The sequence below is a fragment of the Myxine glutinosa genome, chromosome 2 (genome assembly GCF_964187855.1).
Source record: "Myxine glutinosa chromosome 2, kmMyxGlut1.1, whole genome shotgun sequence".
NCBI classification, from domain to species: Eukaryota; Metazoa; Chordata; class Myxini; order Myxiniformes; family Myxinidae; genus Myxine; species Myxine glutinosa.
Genome location: NC_136262.1, coordinates 145242905 through 145268127, shown reverse-complemented (window position 1 = coordinate 145268127; position 25223 = coordinate 145242905). Strand labels below are relative to the sequence as shown.

The 25223-nt window shown below is 49.4% G+C and overlaps 1 long non-coding RNA gene across 1 annotated transcript in view; it reads right to left on the bottom strand.

Annotated features, from left to right (window-relative positions):
- LOC144890915 (uncharacterized) overlaps positions 1 to 25223 on the bottom strand; it is a 127282-nt gene that overhangs the window by 77096 nt on the left and 24963 nt on the right. The window contains exon 3 of the long non-coding RNA XR_013622580.1: positions 7197 to 7303. This is a non-coding gene — a long non-coding RNA (uncharacterized LOC144890915). The remainder of the gene's footprint in view (positions 1 to 7196; positions 7304 to 25223) is intronic.

Genomic DNA, 25223 nt, shown 5'->3' with positions numbered 1-25223 from the left:
GTCCAAGCACCAAAAGCACCACCCCATACACACAGTCAGCACCATCCGGTGCACCAATAAAGTGTTCATAGTCACCGGTGGTGTCGCAGCCGGCCGATGTTCTGCCGCTGGTCTTGCCTTCATGGAGTGCACTTGGCCTTCTGGCTTCTTTAGAAATAAAGAAAGGCGCCAACCGCGTCCATTTCTGAATTGTGGCCGTCAGGGGGGCCAACTAAAAGTGGTTCACCTGTATGGCATAGGTGCCACGTTGACCCAGAGGTCCATCCACGGGTGGTGCTTGACCGCAAAAGAACTGCGGTCCATTGTGGGCGGCCACCAAAATTGCAGTCCATATGGTGTATCGATCCAGGCAGCAAGCAGCGGAAGTGCAGGCCCACAACTGCGGAGCCAGCACCTCTCTCTCCTCTCTCTCTGCCCCAAAGCCAGATCCTCGGAGGTGGGAGACAAAAGAAGACAAGTGAGTAAGGTGGTAAGGGCGCAAAAGTGCACGCAATATAAGGTAATGCACACTGGGGGCACATGGGAACCAGGTGAGACAGGTACGTTCCTACCGTACGCCCCCCCCCCCCCCCCACCAGGTAACCTACATTGCCCCTCCCTTACCCCTTACTGTATCCACAAAACACAACACTACCCATAAACATCTACTTTACACATCAACAAACGTCCCTACTGTCTTCCCCGTTCCTCCCATAAACCAAATTCGTCTTCTCTCCCTCCTAACCAATCAAATTTGCCATTTCCAACTCTCATCAAAATTTGCCATCTCCAACTCAACATCAAAATTTGCCATCACCAATTCATCATCAGTCCCTCCTAGGGAGGGAGAGATGGAAACACCCCAATGTCTCATCCACGTCGTGATGCGTCTCACAAATCCACACAGCAATTCTCCCTTCCTGCTACACAGAACAAAGGAACACAGGTGTGGAGTCATCATCATCACCTCAGGTAAGTGGCTGCGTATGGTGCGACAGGTTCATCAATCCTAACTATTTCCTAAATGACTTTAACAACTTTACATTACCCGGGGTCTTTCCCTGCCAATCCATTGGCCAACTTACACTATGGGTTCTAAAAACCAATTCCCATTGACCAAACTGTGGTGCTTCTCAATTTGGGGTCTCACTCCCCCGATTCATCTCCCGGTGCCCTTGCACAATTTCTGGGCTGTGACGTGTAGCTCTCCCAGCAGGTCTACCCACCTGCACACCTCCACCACTGTAGTTGCCACCCGAGCTTACCTGCTCCTTACCTAACCTATCTAATTTGGGAAGGCCCTCCTGGCTCTGTCACCCCACTCGGTGCCCTCTGGCACTGGGCTACCCGGGTCCGTCCTCCGGATCCTCGGGCCCCATCCACAACTACCGGCTCCCAGAGCCCACCTGCGGCCTCACCTGGCCGACATCCTCACAGTGGTGGAGTGCCCAAACCAACTACACACACTAACAGGCTACACGCCCAGCCATTTCCACAACACTAATGCACCCATCCAAACATCATTCTTCAACTCGCACCACAGATGCCAATATCCAACCACAATTTACCTATACCCTCTACCTAACACTTACACTACCCGCCCCGGGTATCCGTGATGGGGGCCCACTCTTCCCCCATTCACACCTTCGCACCATCCACTCCACTCCATAGTTTCCACCATACTCACTCCACGACCATCCATCCCAATACACCATATATCCCATACCATTTATTCCACACAACCATTCTCCATACCTGTTGTTGCACACCTGTGCACTCACACCTGGTGCCACCTGCACCCTCCTTTCTTCCTGGACCATTTGGTCAACACAACACGCAATCACCACTACTCCCTCATACACTGCTCCATACACCTGTTCAGTTGCACACCTGTGCAATCACACCTGTTCAATCACACCTGTTCAATCCTCAAACACACGGCATCATCTCATCTAACTACTCCCCTCTGAAACTTGCGCTTCCCAGTCGCCCCTTTAAACTATTGCGCTCCCTCGTCATTATCATCCACTCTACTCTACCTGCATCCCCACTACAGGTGTCATTGTCACTAACTAACCTTAACGTTACCTAATGTCATCTTCTATGTCCCTACACACAATATCCTAACCCACCCGGGCTAGTTTTCACTGCCATCAACCCCATAAGCTATAGCGCATTTGCCCCCATTTGTGAGGGATGACAGCGTTGCCATCCCACCACATCGGGCATCTCCCACTACCAATTTTGCACATCGAATTTCAACAAATCAAAAATTTGCCAATCACTACTCATCATCTGCCAATCATTACTGCCAATCCTTTGCCAATCATCAAATTTTGTTTTTCTAATTTCGGGGCCAAAACACTATCCTCGTCATTACAGTCTACTTACTAATGCCTCTCGGTGCGCCAATTCACTTCTAAAGCTCGGCTTCGTACAGCCAAGCCATGAATGCGGGTTGTTTGGTGCCAGCGGCTGGATACGTCCCGCATTCGGTGCAGGGAAGGAGGTTTACCCGGGCCGAGGTCCCACGCACCATCTCGGCATGGAGCCATCCCATGGCCCGATCTCGACCTGCCGGAATGCCTCAACAAAAAGTGGTCGCCATGACGACCCTTCCTATCGGGCTGCCAGCTCCGCCTAGTGGAGCACGGACGCGGCCGTTCAAAGCGAGGCCCAGCGTGGATCGCGTACGGCGGTCCTTTTGAACCCGCCGTGGCTCGGATCCCCGCTGGTTCTCGCGGCACGCGAAGCCCGGCACGCACCGAGGGCCCGATTCGGCTATAAGTCGCTCTAACCGCTAACCCGGTTACCGTCGATGCCTCACCTGCATGCTTACACGCATACGCTACCCCTTTCTTGCTCATACATCCAGCCGTTTCCCTGCTCTTGGTCATTGCACCTTCTCTTACACACCCAGGTACACTCATTCCACTCACAGACTTGGTCACACACCTGACCACCGAACACCTTGGCACACATTCGTCGCTCGCACACCTCACCAACACACCTCTTCGCGCCCCCTCCTCGGTCACCTCCTCTGTGACTATCACAGGGGTGCTCTCACTCGCACACCCAACCACGTGCCTCACGACCAATTCCAGCGTGCATTCCCACACACGCTCTACCATTCCAGGTGTGCTTCCTTTCTCACCTGTCACAACCAACTCACGCTCCGTGTCACTCTTACTACTCTCACCTCCACTCTTGACAGCGCACTCACCCTTACTCTCTACAGCGCACTCTTTCCTCATGCACCCGTCCGTTACACACCTTTCTCGCGCACACTCTCCCGTCACACCCTCTGTAACACTCACCACAGGCGTGCATTCTTCCTTTACACCCTCCGTAACACTCCTCACTACGCGCTTCCATGTGCTCCCTCGCACACGCGCTACGACCGACTCACTCTCGACAGCACCCTCACTCCTTGGCACGCACTTTTTCCTCACACACCCCAGAGTCGGACTTTCTCGCACACCTCCTTTTTCGCACACCAGACCTGTCGCACACTTCACCAACGGCCTCTCACGAACACCCGGGTCCATCTCGACCCCAAAGCTTATTAAATCACCTGGCGCATCATACGCACGACCATATTGGTCACCACTTACACCGGGTCCTCTTTCTCTTCGCTTCTCCTCCATCACCTGCGAATCCCTCATCCGGTTAATGAGCACATCATCACGATCCGAACACAGACTTTGGACCAATTCTTTTACTTCCTCCTTTATCTCTTTCTTATCCTCTCTCCGTCGCTTCTTAATTTCGCTCACCCCTTCTTCCACTTCTTCTAATTTCTGCTTCACCTCCTTCATCTCCTCGTGCGCCCCCTTAAGTTCTTCCTCTAACTCCACCTTATTTTTTTCTATGTGCTCCCGCACCTCCCGCTCTTTAACCCCATCACCTCTACCACCTTGTTCATTTTCCTCGTCAGGTCCTCATGTACCGTCTGACACTCTTTTTTAATTACCCCTACGTCCTTTTTCATCTCCTTCTGTGTCGATTTTAAACCCTCTATTACCGCTGTGTTCTTCTTTACCTGGTCCCCCAACTCCTTTTGTCCCACTGTCAGTTGTTCTACTCCCAGCGTCAACTCCTCTATACCACCTTGCAATTTTACAGTCCCCTTTCTCACCTCCTTCTCCATGCGCTCCTTACAGTGCCTCACCTCCTCGCGCACTCCTCCGACCTCCTCACTCACACCTCTTCTGATCTCTTCGCCCATCACTTGCATCTCCTGCCCAGATGCCACCCTCATCTGCTCCATTTCCTCCCTGTGAGCATCCAATTTAGTTTCTACCCCCATTCTAACCCCCTCTATCTGCTGCCCCATTTTTTTAACTTCCCTTTCCGCTTGGTCCCTTATGTCCCTCAATTTGCCTTCCATACTGTTTTCTAACCCCTCTAACCCCTATTTCATCCCTTCCATTTGATTCTCTTGAGCGGCCATTCTGTTTTCTACCCCCATTAACCCATGTTTCACCCCTTCTATCCCATTGTCTAACCCCTCTAATTTCTTGTCTAATCCCTCACCGGTACCCCTCGCTTCGTCCCTCATTACCCCCATTTGGCCCTCCAATCGCTCACCCAATCGCTCACTATCAGCCCTCATTTGCTCACTATCAGCCCTCATTTGCTCACTCTGAGCATCCATCCGATTCCCCAATTGCTGACTATTAGCCCTCATATCGTCCTTCTGCAAGTTGAGGGACGCCTGCATTTGTACCATAAATTGCTCCATGAGGGCCTGCATTTGGGCCATCTCTCCCACTTGTGCAGCGGGTGCGGCCGCCGTAGCCATGTGCGAGGCGCCATTTTGCGCGCCCGCAACCTCGTGCGCGAGGACGCCATTTTGCGAACCTGCCGCCCTCACTGCTTCGCTCTCCTCTTGTCCCTCAATTTGGTCCTGGATCGACCCTGCCTCACTCTCCTCTACCGGAACCCAGCCGTCTTGATCTGCCATAGCGCGACTTTCAAAATTCGGGTTTATATTTTAAAACAAAACAAATTTCACCGTTAATAATTTCGAGCGCGTGAAGCGCGCTTCGGGTCCAATCCCACTTCCCGACACCAATTGGTGTGGACACGGCTTAAGATGTTGCTTGACTGAGCGGAATGGCCGCCGTGTTCGCACAGTTTACCCGATTACCCCCAACTCACCCGATTCCACTCGAACGTTGGCCAAATCGCGCTACGCTAAATCAATGATGGAAAGGACACAACGACTGGGATAAATGAAACGACGCAAGGGGTACAGTTCTCAAGACCTCCGGAGGAGGATATAATTAGTGGTGGAGAAAAGGGGTAGATTACAAGGTAATGAGGTAAAGACACAGAAGAGATAGGCACTTAGACACAATCTTATCTATCCCAGACAGACCACAGACAAACGGAACAAGACTGACTTACACAGGGATTGATGGCAGGGAAGGACAGGCAGTCGATAGCACAAGGTGCACCTTGGCTCAGGGACAGGATAAAGCGCGGTCCAGTCCAGAGATGCGGGGAGGTGTCACAGCGCTCGGAGGTGGCGTCCTTCTCTCTCCAAGCTCAGCGCGCATCTGATGTCACCTCCCTCTTCCTGCGCATGCTCAGCGGGGAGTCACACGCCCTCGGCTCGTTGGCTCCGCCCCAGATGGGACCGGTCCGCCGCTTCTATTGGGTGCGGGGGTTACCGGGCTCCGCCCTTGACGAGGAGCTGACAGCGAGCCCCTACTTGGTAACCCCGTCGAGCACATGCTCGATGGCGGCTCGTTGGAAAGGCCTGGTGCACTCCCAACACCCCCCACCAACCAAGCCGGAGTGAGGACGCGCGCTCCCCGCGCCGCCGCCGTTGTTGTTGTTGTTGTTGTTGTTGTTGCTGAACCGTGAGGAAGAGCTGCGGGGAGGTATTGGGAGGTCCTAAACTTCCTAACGGTGCCATACAATCACATTCTGGTGCAACGAAGAGTCAGAATCAATGGAAACGAGTCCTTAACTGACATAGACTAAGAATAACTAGCAAGATGTCCTATAGTTGTCTACGTGAGATGCGGTGGACCTGGATGCGACATTTAATGGGGGAAATAGGGGAAGGTCGGGTCTACAGAGTGTTGTTTACAGAAAATGGGACTAGGGAATGGGGGATTGGGGATAGTTGGGAAGTATGGAGGAAATAGGGGAATATTTACAAGCGGATATGGATGGATGGCAATCCCATATCCGCAACAATATATATATATATATATATATATATATATATATATATATATATATATATATATATATATATATATATATATATATATATCTGCGATGCCTGCAGGGGAAAGGGTCAAGGCAATAGTATCAGAAAGACAGATCCAAAGGTGAAAGAAGAGGTAAGTGAATGAATGAAGATGAGCGTTAAGTTGAGTCAAAGGGAGAGTAACTGGCAAAGCCTTCTTGTGGAATGCAAGCAACTTGGGGTTGTGAGGTAAGAATGGGTGATGGACCTTTCGATTGGGATTCAGAGTCATAAGTGTATGGAAGACTCACTGCGTTTCCCTGATGAAGCCCCAACAAGGGTGAAACCAGGTCGGTAACTGTGCATTTTGCATACACTTGTGACAGTGTCTGAATTTAACATCCATAATGACGCACTGTTAGATGGCCCCTCCAGAGCTTTGCAGGCAATGCGGACATACGTGGTGATGACGTCATGACGTTCGCTCATTCGGTTGGAGAACCAAATTACAGATACTAATTAGTAACTCCCAACCGCATCCAGGTCGACTCCATATAGTGAGTGGATACCAGAGATAATGTTACCGTGTGGCAGGTGGTGCTTATCGCTCCCAGTAAGGTGCAGCAATAGCTGTATGGGGCACCTTACTGGCGGTTCCCCACTGATGGTATGAAGTGTGTGTGTGTATTTGTGTTTGTGTGTGTGTGTGTGTGCGTGCGTGCGCACGTGTGCATGTACGTGCGTGCATACGTATTTGTATAATTTCGTACAAAAATATGTTTGTATTCATGCACATCAGAAAATAAAGTTATTTTCGCGGACAGAAATAACATTGTATCTCATCCAAATCTTCCATCACAAAGACATCTTTAGAATGAAAGTTAAAGCACTTGATAAAATGTTTGAACGAGAAATTAGGAACATGGGGCCCAACATAATGCAAACATTTACTGAAAGGAAGCAAGAAAAATGGAATTAAGAGTTAACTCAGCAGAATAGCAGGAAGTACCTGGGGTCTTTAACAGATCCTTTTGTTGTGAAGTCATCGAGGACCAGTAAGGGGCGCCAGTGCAACCACTTTTCAGTAATCTGTGAATGTGGGAGTTTCTCTTTCACCTGCAGGGGAAGAAAACATCACATGATCAGTGCAAATGTAGGAGCTGCCATTGACCTTCAACTGTCGCAAGTCAAGATTGATGAGCACAAAGAGGCCCCTTTACCTACAACGGAAACACTAAACGAACACATTTATTCACCTTGATTCTGGAAAGACGACATCCTGATGGAGCATCAAAACATCTCTGCTGCACCAGTTGATATTTCACTTCCAAGATTCATCCAACAGGACATACCGATACCAGAAGGCCGAACCCTTCGGACCAATGCAAAAACTCACCAACATAAACTCCATGAGGTATAACACACAAACATATTTGTTGACGTCAGGATAGAGAGTCGAGACCAAGAGGCGGCAAAGGGCTTTCACTAGCTCCGGCCTGTCTGCCCCATGTTTGCCTTCATAGGAAGAGGTCTAGACCACCGTAAAACATGGACGGCAGCCAGGATGGTCGCCGTGGGCCCGATGGTGCCAAAGCTCGCGTTCGCCCCCATCGCAGCACCAAACCAATTAGCCAGGCCCGCTGAAAAGTGCAAGGCACAGACAACCACTGCCCAATACAATCCTGCTGTTGCCAGCTAAGTCCGTGCCAAAAGGGTGGCAGAACTCTCGAGGGGCCTGCTTATCATGCCCGGGTGAAGCTATCACGTCAGGTATACCGTTTTGCTTTTACAATATCTGCCTTAATGTGGCCCCCTTCGGAAGTTAAATGCCGCCACAGCCATTGCGGTCTTCCAAGCTTGCCCATATACTGACAAGGTGAAAGCAAACAAGAAAGCTGTGCTGTCTCTATGATCAACCGGATGCCTTTCTTCATATACAGCAACGTCAGAAGAAGCTTAGCAACGAAAACAAAACTGGAGTGGATGCAAAAAGCTTCAGGTATCCCAAAGGGTTCAAAAATACAAGGAGCAGACAAAACATAAACAGCAGCACTGACAGTGGTACACCTCTTGAAGATCATAACATAGAAGAAATATTATGTAAAGCTAAAGATGAGGAGAGCCAAAGTATGTTTGGAAATTTGACGAGGAATCCGGAGCTTCACAGATTCCCAATTATATCGGGCGGGGGGACAGTCCCAGCTAGGCCTCTGCTGCCAACGAGACGAAGCCACCGTCGCAAAGGCACACGCATGACCCTCCATCGACCCGGGCACCACGGAAATGGAAAATGTATCTATGAATAAATTCAGGAGGCATCGATTTTGCAATGCATCTCGGCTGATTACGGAGGTAGGGGTTTACTTGGTGGGAGTAATGGGAGGGGGTCAATTAAAACGGCTGACAAGGAACTGCTACCATTAGACTCCTGGAAAAGCCTTAGAGAAAAGAGAATCGAGACCCCGCAGCATCCTACACCCATGTCATGGACAGGATCTCTGTGCCCAATCCATTTCAATTTGCCGGTAATGTGATTGGTTTTCAAAGTTAGAACCAGGATGGTACATTAAAAAGAAAAAAAGGAGCAGCATCACATCTTTTAAAGGATTCTTTTCCACACCCTCTCATCCAATCAAATAGAATACAGATCCGTAAACCTCTTCCAAACATGTCACCCTTTCCTTTTCCATGCGGAGCATCAACGCCAAATTGAAACTCCACCAAAAGGCGGTTGTCGTCAGTCGCCACCAAAAGGCGGTTGTCGTCAGTCGCCACCAAAAGGCAGTTGTTGTCAGTCGTCGCGAAAAGGAGGTTGTTGTCAGTCGCCACCAAAAGGGGTTCTCAGTCACCACCAAAAGGCAGTTGTTGTCAGTCGCCGCCAAAAGGCGGTTGTTGTCAGTCTCCACCAAAAGGCGGTTGTTGTCAGTCTCCGCCAAAAGGAGTTGTAGTCAGTCGCCGCCAAAAGGCGGTTGTTGTCAGTCGTCGCGAAAAGGAGGTTGTTGTCAGTCGCCGCCAAAAGGGGTCGTCAGTCGCCACCAAAAGGCGGTTGTTGTCAGTTGCCGCCAAAAGGCGGTTGTTGTCAGTCGTAAGGAGGTTCTTGTCAGTTGCCGCCAAAAGGGGTTGTCAGTCGCCAACAAAAGGCGGTTGTTGTCAGTCGCCGCCAAAAGGCGGTTGTTGTCAGTCTCCACCAAAAGGCGGTTGTTGTCCGTCTCCGCCAAAAGGAGGTTGTAGTCAGTCGCCGCCAAAAGGCGGTTGTTGTCAGTCATCGCGAAAAAGAGGTTGTTGTCAGTCTCCGCCAAAAGGGGTCGTCAGTCGCCACCAAAAGGCGGTTGTTGTCAGTCGCTGCCAAAAGGCGGTTGTTATCAGTCGCCGGCAAAAGGCGGTTGTTGTCATTCGTCATGAAAAGGAGGTTGTTGTCAGTCGCCGCCAAAAGGGGTCGTCAGTCGCCACCAAAAGGCGGTTGTTGCCAGTCGCCGCCAAAAGGCAGTTGTTGTCAGTCTCCACCAAAAGGTGGTTGTTGTCAGTCTCCACCAAAAGGAGGTTGTAGTCAGTCGCCGCCAAAAGGCGGTTGTCATCAGTCTCCGCCAAAAGGCGGTTGTCGTCAGTCCCCGCCAAAAGGAGTTTGTTGTCAGACGCCACCAAAAGGCGGTTGTTGTCAGTCGCCACCAAAAGGCGGTTGTTGTCAGTCGCCACCAAAAGGGGTTGTCAGTCGCCACCCAAAGGCAGTTGTTGTCAGTCGTCGTGAAAAGGAGGTTGTTGTCAGTCGCCACCAAAAGGGGTTCTCAGTCACCACCAAAAGGCAGTTGTTGTCAGTCGCCGCCAAAAGGCGGTTGTTGTCAGTCTCCACCAAAAGGCGGTTGTTGTCAGTCTCCACCAAAAGGCGGTTGTTGTCAGTCTCCGCCAAAAGGAGGTTGTAGTCAGTCGCCGCCAAAAGGCGGTTGTTGTCAGTCATCGCGAAAAGGAGGTTGTTGTCAGTCGCCGCCAAAAGGGGTCGTCAGTCGCCACCAAAAGGCGGTTGTTGTCAGTTGGCGCCAAAAGGCGGTTGTTGTCAGTCGTCGCGAAAAGGAGGTTCTTGTCAGTTGCCGCCAAAAGGGGTTGTCAGTCGCCAACAAAAGGCGGTTGTTGTCAGTCACCGCCAAAAGGCGGTTGTTGTCAGTCTCCACCAAAAGGCGGTTGTTGTCCGTCTCCGCCAAAAGGAGGTTGTAGTCAGTCGCCGCCAAAAGGCGGTTGTTGTCAGTCATCGCGAAAAATAGGTTGTTGTCAGTCGCCGCCAAAAGGGGTCGTCAGTCGCCACCAAAAGGCGGTTGTTGTCAGTCGCTGCCAAAAGGCGGTTGTTATCAGTCGCCGCCAAAAGGCGGTTGTTGTCATTCGTCATGAAAAGGAGGTTGTTGTCAGTCGCCGCCAAAAGGGGTCGTCAGTCGCCACCAAAAGGCGGTTGTTGCCAGTCGCCACCAAAAGGCGGTTGTTGTCAGTCTCCACCAAAAGGTGGTTGTTGTCAGTCTCTACCAAAAGGAGGTTGTAGTCAGTCGCCGCCAAAAGGCGGTTGTCATCAGTCTCCGCCAAAAGGCGGTTGTCGTCAGTCCCCGCCAAAAGGAGTTTGTTGTCAGACGCCACCAAAAGGCGGTTGTTGTCAGTCACCACCAAAAGGCGGTTGTTGTCAGTCGCCACCAAAAGGGGTTGTCAGTCGCCACCAAAAGGCGGTTGTTGTCAGTCGCCACCCAAAGGCAGTTGTTGTCAGTCGTCGTGAAAAGGAGGTTGTTGTCATTCGCCACCAAAAGGGGTTGTCAGTCACCACCAAAAGGCGGTTGTTGTCAGTCACCACCCAAAGGCAGTTGTTGTCAGTCTCCACCAAAAGGCGGTTGTTGTCAGTCGCCACCAAAAGGCGGTTGTCATCAGTCGCCGCCAAAAGGCGGTTGTCGTCAGTCGCCGCCAAAAGGCGGTTGTCGTCAGTCGCCGCCAAAAGGCGGTTGTTGTCAGTCGTCGCAAAAAGGAGGTTGTTGTCAGTCGCCGCCAAAAGGGGTTGTCAGTCGCCAACAAAAGGCTGTTGTTGTCAGTCGCTGCCAAAAGGCGGTTGTTGTCAGTCATCGCGAAAAGGAGGTTGTTGTCAGTCGCTACCAAAAGGGGTCGTCAGTCGCCACCAAAAGGCAGTTGTTGTCAGTCTCCGCCAAAAGGAGGTTGTTGTCATTCGTCGTGAAAAGGAGGTTGTTGTCAGTCTCCGCCAAAAGCAGGATGTAGTCAGTCGCCGCCAAAAGGCGGTTGTTGTCAGTCATCGCGAAAAGGAGGTTGTTGTCAGTCGCTACCAAAAGGGGTCGTCAGTCGCCACCAAAAGGCAGTTGTTGTCAGTCTCCACCAAAAGGAGGTTGTTGTCATTCGTCGTGAAAAGGAGGTTGTTGTCAGTCGCCGCCAAAAGGGGTCGTCAGTTGCCACCAAAAGGCGGTTGTTGTCAGTCGCCGCCAAAAGGCGGTTGTTGTCAGTCTCCACCAAAAGGCGGTTGTTGCCAGTCGCCACCAAAAGGCGGTTGTTGTCAGTCTCCACCAAAAGGTGGTTGTTGTCAGTCTCCACCAAAAGGAGGTTGTAGTCAGTCGCCGCCAAAAGGCGGTTGTCATCAGTCTCCGCCAAAAGGCAGTTGTCGTCAGTCCCCGCCAAAAGGAGTTTGTTGTCAGACGCCACCAAAAGGCGGTTGTTGTCAGTCACCACCAAAAGGCGGTTGTTGTCAGTCGCCACCAAAAGGGGTTGTCAGTCTCCACCAAAAGGCGGTTGTTGTCAGTCGCCACCCAAAGGCAGTTGTTGTCAGTCGTCGTGAAAAGGAGGTTGTTGTCAGTCGCCACCAAAAGGGGTTGTCAGTCACCACCAAAAGGCGGTTGTTGTCAGTCACCACCCAAAGGCAGTTGTTGTCATTCTCCACCAAAAGGCGGTTGTTGTCAGTCGCCACCAAAAGGCGGTTGTCATCAGTCGCCGCCAAAAGGCGGTTGTCGTCAATCGCCGCCAAAAGGCGGTTGTCGTCAGTCGCCGCCAAAAGGCGGTTGTTGTCAGTCGTCGCGAAAAGGAGGTTGTTGTCAGTCGCCGCCAAAAGGGGTTGTCAGTCGCCAACAAAAGGCTGTTGTTGTCAGTCGCTGCCAAAAGGCGGTTGTTGTCAGTCATCGCGAAAAGGAGGTTGTTGTCAGTCGCTACCAAAAGGGGTCGTCAGTCGCCACCAAAAGGCAGTTGTTGTCAGTCTCCGCCAAAAGGAGGTTGTTGTCATTCGTCGTGAAAAGGAGGTTGTTGTCAGTCTCCGCCAAAAGCAGGATGTAGTCAGTCGACGCCAAAAGGCGGTTGTTGTCAGTCATCGCGAAAAGGAGGTTGTTGTCAGTCGCTACCAAAAGGGGTCGTCAGTCGCCACCAAAAGGCAGTTGTTGTCAGTCTCCGCCAAAAGGAGGTTGTTGTCATTCGTCGTGAAAAGGAGGTTGTTGTCAGTCGCCGCCAAAAGGGGTCGTCAGTCGCCACCAAAAGGCGGTTGTTGTCAGTCGCCGCCAAAAGGCGGTTGTTGTCAGTCTCCACCAAAAGGCGGTTGTTGTCAGTCTCCACCAAAAGGTTGTTGTTGTCAGTCTCCACCAAAAGGTGGTTGTTGTCAGTCTCCACGAAAAGGAGGTTGTAGTCAGTCGCCGCCAAAAGGCGGTTGTCGTCAGTCTCCACCAAAAGGTGGTTGTTGTCAGTCTCCGCGAAAAGGAGGTTGTAGTCAGTCGCCGCCAAAATGCGGTTGTCGTCAGTCTCCGCCAAAAGGCAGTTGTTGTCAGTCGTCGCGAAAAGGAGGTTGTTGTCAGTCGCCACCAAAAGGGGTTGGCAGTCTCCACCAAAAGGCAGTTGTTGTCAGTCTCCACCAAAAGGTGGTTGTTGTCAGTCGTCGTGAAAAGGAGGTTGTTGTCAGTCGCCACCAAAAGGGGTCGTCAGTCGCCACCAAAAGGCGGTTGTTGTCAGTCGCCGCCAAAAGGCAGTTGTTGTCAGTCGCCGCCAAAAGGCAGTTGTTGTCAGTCGCCGCCAAAAGGGGTTGTCAGTCACCACCAAAAAGCAGTTGTTGTCAGTCGCCGCCAAAAGGCGGTTGTTGTCAGTCTCCACCAAAAGGCGGTTGTTGTCAGTCTCCACCAAAAGGAGGTTGTAGTCAGTCGCCGCCAAAAGGCGGTTGTTGTCAGTCGTCGTGAAAAGGAGGTTGTTGTCAGTCGCCGCCAAAAGGCGGTTGTTGTCAGTCTCCACCAAAAGGCGGTTGCTGTCAGTCTCCACCAAAAGGCAGTTATTGTCAGTCTCCACCAAAAGCAGGTTGTAGTCAGTCACCGCCAAAAGGCGGTTGTTGTCAGTCGTCGCGAAAAGGAGGTTGTTGTCAGTCGCCACCGAAAGGGGTCGTCAGTCGCCACCAAAAGGAGGTTGTTGTCCGTCTCCGCCAAAAGGAGGTTGTAGTCAGTCGCCGCCAAAAGGCGGTTGTTGTCAGTCATCGCGAAAAAGAGGTTGTTGTCAGTCGCCGCCAAAAGGGGTCGTCAGTCGCCACCAAAAGGCGGTTGTTGTCAGTCGCTGCCAAAAGGCGGTTGTTATCAGTCGCCGCCAAAAGGCGGTTGTTGTCATTCGTCATGAAAAGGAGGTTGTTGTCAGTCGCCGCCAAAAGGGGTCGTCAGTCGCCACCAAAAGGCGGTTGTTGCCAGTCGCCGCCAAAAGGCGGTTGTTGTCAGTCTACACCAAAAGGTGGTTGTTGTCAGTCTCCACCAAAAGGAGGTTGTAGTCAGTCACCGCCAAAAGGCGGTTGTCATCAGTCGCCGCCAAAAGGCGGTTGTCGTCAGTCCCCGCCAAAAGGAGTTTGTTGTCAGACGCCACCAAAAGGCGGTTGTTGTCAGTCGCCACCAAAAGGCGGTTGTTGTCAGTCGCCACCAAAAGGGGTTGTCAGTCACTACCAAAAGGCAGTTGTTGTCAGTCGCCGCCAAAAGGCGATTGTTGTCAGTCTCCACCAAAAGGCGGTTGTTGTCAGTCTCCGCCAAAAGGAGGTTGTAGTCAGTCTCCGCCAAAAGGCGGTTGTTGTCAGTCATCGCAAAAAGGAGGTTGTTGTCAGTCGCCGCCAAAAGGGGTCGTCAGTCGCCACCAAAAGGCGGTTGTTGTCAGTTTCCGCCAAAAGGCGGTTGTTGTCAGTCGTCGCGAAAAGGAGGTTCTTGTCAGTTGCCGCCAAAAGGGGTTGTCAGTCGCCAACAAAAGGCGGTTGTTGTCAGTCGCCGCCAAAAGGCGGTTGTTGTCAGTCTCCACCAAAAGGCGGTTGTTGTCCGTCTCCGCCAAAAGGAGGTTGTAGTCAGTCGCCGCCAAAAGGCGGTTGTTGTCAGTCATCGCGAAAAAGAGGTTGTTGTCAGTCGCCGCCAAAAGGGGTCGTCAGTCGCCACCAAAAGGCGGTTGTTGTCAGTCGCTGCCAAAAGGCGGTTGTTATCAGTCTCCGCCAAAAGGCGGTTGTTGTCATTCGTCATGAAAAGGAGGTTGTTGTCATTCGCCGCCAAAAGGGGTCGTCAGTCGCCACCAAAAGGCAGTTGTTGCCAGTCGTCACCAAAAGGCGGTTGTTGTCAGTCTCCACCAAAAGGTGGTTGTTGTCAGTCTCCACCAAAAGGAGGTTGTAGTCAGTCGCCGCCAAAAGGCGGTTGTCATCAGTCTCCGCCAAAAGGCGGTTGTCGTCAGTCCCCGCCAAAAGGAGTTTGTTGTCAGACGCCACCAAAAGGCGGTTGTTGTCAGTCTCCACCAAAAGGCGGTTGTTGTCAGTCGCCACCAAAAGGGGTTGTCAGTCGCCACCAAAAGGCGGTTGTTGTCAGTCGCCACCCAAAGGCAGTTGTTGTCAGTCGTCGTGAAAAGGAGGTTGTTGTCAGTCGCCACCAAAAGGGGTTGTCAGTCACCACCAAAAGGCGGTTGTTGTCAGTCACCACCCAAAGGCAGTTGTTGTCAGTCTCCACCAAAAGGCGGTTGTTGTCAGTCGCCACCAAAAGGCGGTTGTCATCAGTCGCCGCCAAAAGGCGGTTGTCGTCAGTCTCCGCCAAAAGGCGGTTGTCGTCAGTCGCCGCCAAAAGGCGGTTGTTGTCAGTCGTCGCGAAAAGGAGGTTGTTGTCAGTCGCCGCCAAAAGGGGTTGTCAGTCGCCAACAAAAGGCTGTTGTTGTCAGTCGCTGCCAAAAGGTGGTTGTTGTCAGTCATCGCGAAAAGGAGGTTGTTGTCAGTCGCTACCAAAAGGGGTCGTCAGTCGCCACCAAAAGGCAGTTGTTGTCAGTCTCCGCCAAAAGTAGGTTGTTGTCATTCGTCGTGAAAAGGAGGTTGTTGTCAGTCTCCGCCAAAAGCAGGATGTAGTCAGTCGCCGCCAAAAGGCGGTTGTTGTCAGTCATCGCGAAAAGGAGGTTGTTGTCAGTCGCTACCAAAAGGGGTCGTCAGTCGCCACCAAAAGGCAGTTGTTGTCAGTCTCCGCCAAAAGGAGGTTGTTGTCATTCGTCGTGAAAAGGAGGTTGTTGTCAGTCGCCACCAAAAGGGGTCGTCAGTCGCCACCAAAAGGCGGTTGTTGTCAGTCTCCGCCAAAAGGCGGTTGTTGTCAGTCTCCACCAAAAGGCGGTTGTTGTCAGTCTCCACCAAAAGGTGGTTGTTGTCAGTCTCCACCAAAAGGTGGTTGTTGTCAGTCTCCGCGAAAAGGAGGTTGTAGTCAGTCGCCGCCAAAAGGCGGTTGTCGTCAGTCTCCGCCAAAAGGCAGTTGTTGTCAGTCGTCGCGAAAAGGAGGTTGTTGTCAGTCACCACCAAAAGGGGTTGTCAGTCGCCACCAAAAGGCGGTTGTTGCCAGTCACTGCCAAAAGGTGTTTGTTGTCAGTCTCCACCAAAAGGCAGTTGTTGTCAGTCTCCGCCAAAAGGTGGTTGTTGTCAGTCGTCGCGAAAAGGAGGTTGTTGTCAGTCGCCGCCAAAAGGGGTCGTCAGTCGCCACCAAAAGGCGGTTGTTGTCAGTCGCCGCCAAAAGGCAGTTGTTGTCAGTCATCACGAAAAGGAGGTTGTTGTCAGTCGCCACCAAAAGGGGTTGTCAGTCGCCACCAAAAGGCAGTTGTTGTCAATCGCCGCCAAAAGGCGGTTGTTGTCAGTCTCCACCAAAAGGCGGTTGTTGTCAGTCTCCGCCAAAAGGAGGTTGTAGTCAGTCGCCGCCAAAAGGCGGTTGTTGTCAGTCGTCGCGAAAAGGAGGTTGTTGTCAGTCGCCGCCAAAAGGCTGTTGTTGTCAGTCGCTGCCAAAAGGCGGTTGTTGTCAGTCTCCACCAAAAGGCGGTTGCTGTCAGTCTCCACCAAAAGGCAGTTGTTGTCAGTCTCCACCAAAAGCAGGTTGTAGTCAGTCGCCGCCAAAAGGGGTCGTCAGTCGCCACCAAAAGGCGGTTGTTGTCAGTCCCCGCCAAAAGGAGGTTGTTGTCATTCGTCGTGAAAAGGAGGTTGTTGTCAGTCGCCGCCAAAAGGGGTCGTCAGTCGCCACCAAAAGGCGGTTGTTGTCAGTCGCCGCCAAAAGGCGGTTGTTGTCAGTCTCCACCAAAAGGCAGTTGTTGTCAGTCTCCACCAAAAGGTGGTTGTTGTCAGTCTCCACCAAAAGGTGGTTGTTGTCAGTCTCCGCGAAAAGGAGGTTGTAGTCAGTCGCCGCCAAAAGGCGGTTGTCGTCAGTCTCCGCCAAAAGGCAGTCGTCATCAGTCCCCGCCAAAAGGAGGTTGTTGTCAGTCCCTGCCAAAGGGGGTTGTCAGTCGCCACCCAAAGGCGGTTGTTGTCAGTCGTCGTGAAAAGGAGGTTGTTGTCAGTCGCCGCCAAAAGGGGTTGTCAGTCACCACCAAAAGGCGGTTGTTGTCAGTCACCACCCAAAGGCGGTTGTTGTCAGTCTCCACCAAAAGGCGGTTGTTGTCAGTCGTCACCAAAAGGCGGTTGTCATCAGTCTCCGCCAAAAGGCAGTTGTCATCAGTCGCCGCCAAAAGGCAGTCGTCATCAGTCCCCGCCAAAAGGCGGTTGTCGTCAGTCGCCGCCAAAAGGCGGTTGTCGTCAGTCGCCGCCAAAAGGTGGTTGTCGTCAGTCGCCGCCAAAAGGCGGTTGTCGTCAGTCGCTGCCAAAAGGCAGTTGTCGTCAGTCGCTGCCAAAAGGCGGTTGTCGTCAGTCGCTGCCAAAAGGCGGTTGTCATCAGTCTCCGCCAAAAGGCAGTTGGCGTCAGTCGCCACCAAAAGGCGGTTGTTGTCATTCGCCACCAAAAGGCGGTTGTTGTCAGTCGCCACCAAAAGGAAGTTGTTGTCAGTCGCCGCCAAAAGGAGGTTGTTGTCAGTCGCTGCCAAAAGGAGGTTGTCGTCAATCACCGCCAAAAGGCGGTTGTCGTCAGTCACCACCAAAAGGTGGTTGTTGTCAGTCGCCGCCAAAGGGAGGTTGGTGTCAGTCGCTGCCAAAAGGCAGTTGTTGTCAGTCTCCACCAAAAGGCTGTTGTCGTCAGTCTTCACCAAAAGGAGGTTGTCGTCAATCACCGCCCAAAGGTGGTTGTCGTGTCACCACCCAAAGGCGGTTGTTGTCAGTCACCACCAAAAGGAGGGTGTTGTCAGTCGCTGCCAAAAGGTAGTTGTTGTCAGTCTCCACCAAAAGGCTCTTGTAGTCAGTCTTCATCAAAAGGCGGTTGTTGTCAGTCTCCACCAAAAGGCTGGTGTAATCAGTCTTCACCAAAAGGCGGTTGTTGTCAGTGGATGGCAAAAAACGGTTGTCATCAGTCACCGCCAAAAGGCGGTTGTTGTCAGTCGTCACCAAAAGGCGGTTGTTGTCAGTCGCAACCAAAAGGCGGTTGTCGTCAGTCACCGCCAAAAGGTGGTTGTCGTCAGTCGCCACGAAAAGGCAGTTGTCATCAGTCGCCACCAAAAGGCGGTTGTCGTCAGTCACCACCAAAAGGCGGTTGTTGTCAGTCGATGCCAAAAGGCGGTTGTTGTCAATCACCGCCAAAAGGCAGTTGTCGTCAGTCGCCACCAAAAGGCGTTTGTTGTCAGTCACCATCAAAAGGCGGTTGTTGTCAGTTTCCACCAAAAGGCGGTTGTCGTCAGTCACCGCCAAAAGGTAGTTGTTGTCAGTCGTCACCAAAAGGCGGTTGTTGTCAGTCACCTCCAAAAGGCGGTTGTTGTCAGTCTGCGCATAAAGGCGGTTGTCGTCAGCCGCCGCCAAAAGGCGGTTGTTGTCAGTCGTCACCAAAAGACGGTTGTCGTCAGTCTCCATCAAAAGGCAGTTGTTGTCAGTCGCCACCAAAAGGCGGTTGTTGTCAGTCGCCACCAAAAAGTGGTTATCATCAGACGCCACCAGAAAGCGGTTGTCATCAGTCACCGCCAAAAGGCAGTTGTCGTCAGTCACCACGAAAAGGCAGTTGTCGTCAGTCACCACGAAAAGGCGGTTGTCGTCAGTCACCACGAAAAGGCGGTTGTTGTCAGTCACCACCAAAAGGCGGTTGTTGTCAGTCACCACCAAAAGGCGGTTGTTGTCAGTCGCCACCAAAAATCGGTTGGCATCAGACGCCACCAGAAAGCGGTTGTCATCAGTCTCTGCCAAAAGGCGGTTGTCGTCAGTCACCACCAAAAGGCGGTTGTTGTCAGTCACCACCAAAAGGCGGTTGTTGTCAGTCGTCGCCGGGCCGAGACATAAAATTTAAGTCTGTCCAGGCCGTCCCGCGTAACGAAACATTTTGGATCAGATCTTCAGCGCAATCCTGAGGACGAGTTCCATAGTTGGTTGGAAGCTGCAGGAGGCAAGACCGAGGCAATGTTGCCTCGGTGCGCAAATGAAACGCGGTTCTAGGTGTAGGAATTGGGAGTATTTCACCTGGCATTCAAAACGTTACCTCGGGTTAATGCTTAGATTATTTGTTCCTGAGCTCCTTGACAGAGAATATCGTTGCACTGATGCATGTGTTAGGCCCAAAGGCTCCGAGCAAGCAAACTGAGATGCAAATAATTTATCATGTCTGGGGCCAATGTAAAATAAAAATTTAATACAAATGGCTGTCATATGACATTCATCATGAGGCGGGAACCACGGTGTGCCAGCGGAGGTGTCGGCACCACAAATTTCCTTTACTTTTTCTCTTCCTCCGTGCTTTTACTCCCTACCTCTCCCCACTCCATGACACTGGTCCCCCCCACCCCCCCATCCCACTGGCTCCCACTCACTGCTCCCTCTTCCCTCCCTAAATCTGCCTGTGGCTCTGCTGACCCCAATGAAGGACTGCATTCATAAATAAGAAGATTCTCCGTTCCGATGTCATGCGTTCTCCAGCGGACATGTTTCTTATTTTCGGCACGGCTTTTTTTTCCTCCTCAATTAAGAGTTTGCACAAAGCCAAGATAAATCCCTGAGCTCTGGATTTCCTACAGACGGCAACGATACCCTGGCCTGAACAAGGAGCAACGGGAAACCAAATGGAACCGACGTCACAGCAAAGATGTTCGGAGAACGCACATCATGGCAGCCAGGGTGAGCTCATCCACATCAAACAGGGTCTTAAATTGATCAGAGAAACGATAAATGCGAAATTCGAATCAATTTATAATAAAAACAAAATTCATTTCTAATAATAAAAAAAAGTAATTAAAAAATGTAATTTTATAAATAAAAAAATTTCTACTTTTTTTATAAAAGCTGATTTTATTAAATTTTATAAATAAAACTATTTATAAAAGTCGAAAAACGTTTTTTTTAATTCTCCATTTTTAAAATAAGAAGTGAATGAAAATGAATGAATGAATGAATGATCGTTTTAAGGCCATTTTCCCCGCTACAGTGGGGGTTAGCCTTGCGGGCCCCATGACAATCATGGTTCCCTGTTTGAGGCAATGTTTTTATGGGCGGATGCCCTTCCTGACGCCAACCCTTGGTCACGCTCTTACGATGCGCAGGGATATGGTGTACCTATTCTAAACCGGGGTACACACCATGATCATTCATCCCAGCAAGCTTTTTTAATAAGAAGTAATACCAAATAATTTGTCATCACTGCTCATGGGGCAAGGGGAAGAGGTTGGCCAGACAGGGGTGTCACGTGATCCGTAAAAAGGGGCACGCTCGATAAAGGCAAAATTCGAATCAATTTATGATAAAAGCAAAATTCATTTCTAATTTTAAAAAAAATTCTAAAAAAAATTTTTTATTACATTTTTATAAAATTTGATAATTTTTTTATAAAAGACGATTTTATAAAATTTTATAAATAAAACTTCATAAAATTCGAAAAACTTTTTTTTTTATTTTCCAATTTTTTAAATAAAATGTAATACCGAAGAATTTGTCGTCACTGCTCATGGTGGAACAGCAAAAGGTCGGCCAGACAGGTGTGTCACATGATCCGTAAAAAGGGGCACGCTCGATAAAGGCGGCACGTAAAGGAAGAAAAGTAAATTGCTCCTCATTAAGAGCAATTCACTGTGAAAAAGAACACAAACTCAACACTTGTGCAGTTTCAATAGGAAAGGAAAAGAAAATGCCAAATTGATTTTCAACCTTGTGTGATGTAGCTTGTGTAACTACAGGTGTGTTCAATGTTTGAGGGACGTACAAGGCGTGCGGTGCCGATGATGCTCTTTTTACACTACATTGGCTCGTGCGGTGCAAGTTGAAGTACAAATTCAAGGTAACCTAACGGGTCTCGACCAATCCATCATTCACAATGACCATTCCTTCTGCGGCAAGCCAGGTGCCCAGGTGAGCCGGGGTGTTTCCTCGGTTTGGTGGCCTCCTAGTCGACCTGGCAAACAGCCCCACTCTGTCTTTGGCTTGTGATGCTCATCAATTTGGATGCATGATGTACTCGTACTTCTCTTTTTATGAATTCCTTCATTTACATGTCCATCCAAGATATCAGACCGACATGCTTGTCTTGAAATCGCCAATCAGCTACATGGAGCCCCCTAGTGGGGCCTCAACAGGTATGGTACGGGCTACGTATCAAAGCATTATGTACGTATATGTACATGCACGAGCAAATATCGTGTCTTTCTCCGGATCGACTTGTGAAATTGTTTTACAAATTATGAACAATCTTTTTCCAAAATGGATAATTTCTGCAGCTATCTATTAATAAATTTCAGCTCAACTACTAAAGTATTCAACTAAGAATAGACGTACATACGGTGTCCGCTATATCAAAAAGAGAGTTTCATCATTATGTTCAATCAATCACAGGTTGATGTGAAGATCTGGGTATTTAATCCTGCCTGGCGTCCGTGCGTCCGCCCGTCAACAATTGTCCTATAGGGGATTTATACCCCAATTGTGATCGCCATCTTTTTATCAATCAAATGCTAGGCAATATGTATGATGGTATGACGTAGTTGAGTAAGGTGACGACAGATGGACCGCTTTCAATTTAGATTAAAACAAAAACTCTTACTTTTTCATCTTCTTCTTCTTCACTTATAATGCCGGTGAGTCTCACTCATTCAATCCCGTTTCTCATATCGATTAGATTCAGAAAACGCTTGATATAATCAAAAAAAAAAATTTCAACATTTCCATCTTATTCATGGAATGGTAATATATCACCCTATCAAACAGTATTTCTGATTATACACAAAATTTTAAAGCATCACAAAGCAGGTAGCTCTACTCAAAACACAGGTGAGAAAAGGATACGAACAAAAAAGCAGCTGATATTTACCCTGCACTCGGGAAGCGAGAAGTGGTATTAAGCGATCGGTTGCGTCCGTACTTACGTACATATGTCGCACGTACGTATGTCGCATGGACGCATGTCGCACATACGCACGTCGCACATACGCATGTCGCACGTACGTATGTCGCACGTACATATGTCGCACGGACGCATGTCGCACGTACGCATGTCGCACATACGCATGTCGCACGTATGCATGTCGCACGTACGCATGTCGCGCATACGCATGTCGCACGTACGCATGTCGCACATACGCATGTCGCACGGATGTATGTCGCACGTACGTATGTCGCACGGACGTGTCTGCATTTTAAAAAATCATTTTCTTGGCGACTTTCTCAGTCCGATTGACACGAACTTTTCACCATAAGATCGCCTCCACCTGTAGAATTGTTTTTATTCATTATTATGACGTCAACGCTCACGCGGTTTGGATGCCATCTTGGAAAAAATCGAAAAAAGTTGCACCTCTAAATCTCCGAAACCGCTCCATGGAAAAAAATGAAACGTGGCTCATTGTCAAGTACTGCCCTTGTGGAATAAGATATGTTAATGATAATGTCATTGGTGCCTTCATTATGACGTCATAATGCAACAAGTACAATGCCTGAACTGATCAGTATGAATTTGTTTTCTCTGCAACTGTTACAAAATTTTCACCATAGGAGCGCCTCCTCCTGTAGAATTTTTTAAATGATAATTATGATGTCATAGGTCACGTTGTACAGGCACCATCTTGGAAAAACCCTAAAACGATGTGCACCATCTACATCTCCAAAACCTCTTATCTTGTATCGTTGCAGCTCTATATCTTGTAAAGAACTCCGCATGGTGATGACGTTATTGTTGTTAACGATGACGTCATTGGTGCCTTAATTATGACATCATAATACGATAAGTACAACGCTTAGTCCGATCAGTTAGAAATTTATTGAGCATGATCTACAGAACAATTATATCAGAAAATAGAACCACCTTTGGAGGCCATTTTTCCCCGCAGAGCAGGGGTTGGCCTTTTTCTGAAGCAATGTTTTATGGCCGGATGCCCTTCCTGCCGCCATCCCTGTTAGTCGCCTCTTGCGACACACAGGGAATTACCAGTGAACTGGTACTCAATTTACTCACTCTCAAGCACTGGTACTCAATTTGCCGACCTCGGAAGGATGACAGGCTGAGTCAACCCCCCTGGCGTTAATTCAGTGATCGACCGGGATTCGAACCCAGGATCCTAGGATCCCAAGTCGGCACCCTAACCGCTAAGCCAACACCAGGCTTAAATTATATCAGAGAATGTAAATTTGTAATGTCATCGGTCACGTGGTCTGGCAGCCCGTCGCCATTAAATGTACAAAAGGTGTGGCGACAGTACCTGTACACAGGGCATGGCAGCGATAACCGTCGGTGGAGCTTGTCGGCACTAACTGCACATCAGGCATGGTAGCCATAAGTGTAGAAGGGGAGTGGCAGCAATAATTTTACATTGCTTCAAACTTGCAAAGTTGCAATACAACCTCCTCTCATGACATCACTTCCATAAACTCAACCATCACTACCTCTATTTGTCCCACCATTGTGAGCAATGAAATGTATGTAAGACCCCAAGGTATCAAATTAGCATTTGGTCTCGTACCAATGTCCTAAACTGGTATCATACAAGACCACCATTGGTGGCTGAGGCATTTAGTCTGAAACTGTCACGTGTCTGTTTTTTCTTTCTGAAAATGGATTGTCTTCTAAACCACTAATCGGTGGGATACAAAGGACGTGGCAAAAGGAGAGTGCTTCTGAACGAGTGTCCTAACCAGGCACCACAGGGGGACTACCGGGTTGTCACAGAGATGTGTAACCGCGCGGGCCGCAAGCACAGATGTACGATCATTATTAAACAGTGCCATAACGAGATCCCTGGGCAAATATGCCCGCCATTTAAAGCTCCCCCAAGCTATGGCAGAAGACAGCTGTCCTCCGTCGTGGCTAAATTAATTTGCTCCGAGCGGTGTCTGGGCCTCACGAGGGCTAACTCGCATTAAGTGGCACATAGTGGATCAACACAAGCAAGGTTATTCCCTCAGAAAAGGGAAGTAGATTTAGAGAAGAGCAGCAGATTGTTGTGATGGGAATTTCTAAACGCATGAAATCCCAACAATTCAGCTCAAAAGCATCACCGGCCGATTCAAACGCTTCCTTGCACAGACAACACCTTTCAGAATCAAGAGAGAAAAGGCCACAAAGCCTGCAAAGCTATTTTAGATATAGTTATTCCACGATCAAGGTATTTCCTTTAGCATGAAGGAAGCAACGGGTCAGAAGGCCTTGGGGGAGGCCTGGTCCAAAACAGCCGATTTGTACTGACCTCGCATCTTTTGTTTTGTTGGCAATAGCACAGATAATGAAATTTCAAATAAAAAGTAAAACGTTAACATCGCTCACAACATTAAAGCCATATGTAATGTAATGGCTGCGGAACACTGCATGGAACATGAAGCCAAAACACACACTTTGCGTGGCGATAAGGACCAGAGAGCGGAGAGGACAGGCCACTTGTGGTTAGGAGAGAGCGCATTAAAATTTTAACAGAAGAACGGGTTCCATCAAACTGTTGTTATGAATTTAAAATATTGTTATTTGATGCATCATATTTATTATACGCACAGGAAAGAAGAGACTGCACTGTTAAGATCAAGCAACATAACGCCAAAAACAAAGTAAACCACAAACAAAACACTGAAACCCAAAGACTCAACATGGCGGCTTCATTAGGGACGATGTAGACCTCATGCGCAAAATATTTTATAATAAACCTTCTCAAAAAAAAAAGGAGTCAGAATAGAAACCGGAAATAGACCCCAAGATAACAAAACACGGATCACTTCATTTTAAAACAATTACAAAATAAAAAACAAGGAGTCGAAATAGAGACCGGAAATAAACCCCAAGATAACAGACCACTGATCACTTCATTTAAAAACATTTACAAAATAAAAACAAGGAGTCGAAATACAGACCGGAAATAAACCCCAAGATAACAAAACACAGATCACTTCATTTAAAAACATTTACAAAATAAAAACAAGGAGTCGAAATAGAGACCGGAAATAAACCCCAAGATAACAAAACACAGATCACTTCATTTAAAAACATTTACAAAATAAAAACAAGGAGTCGAAATAGAGACCGGAAATAAACCCCAAGATAACAGACCACTGATCACTTCATTTAAAAACAATTAAAAAATAAAAACAAGGAGTCGAAATAGAGACCGGAAATAAACCCCAAGATAACAGACCACTGATCACTTCATTTAAAAACATTTACAAAATAAAAACAAGGAGTCGAAATAGAGACCGGAAATAAACCCCAAGATAACAAAACACAGA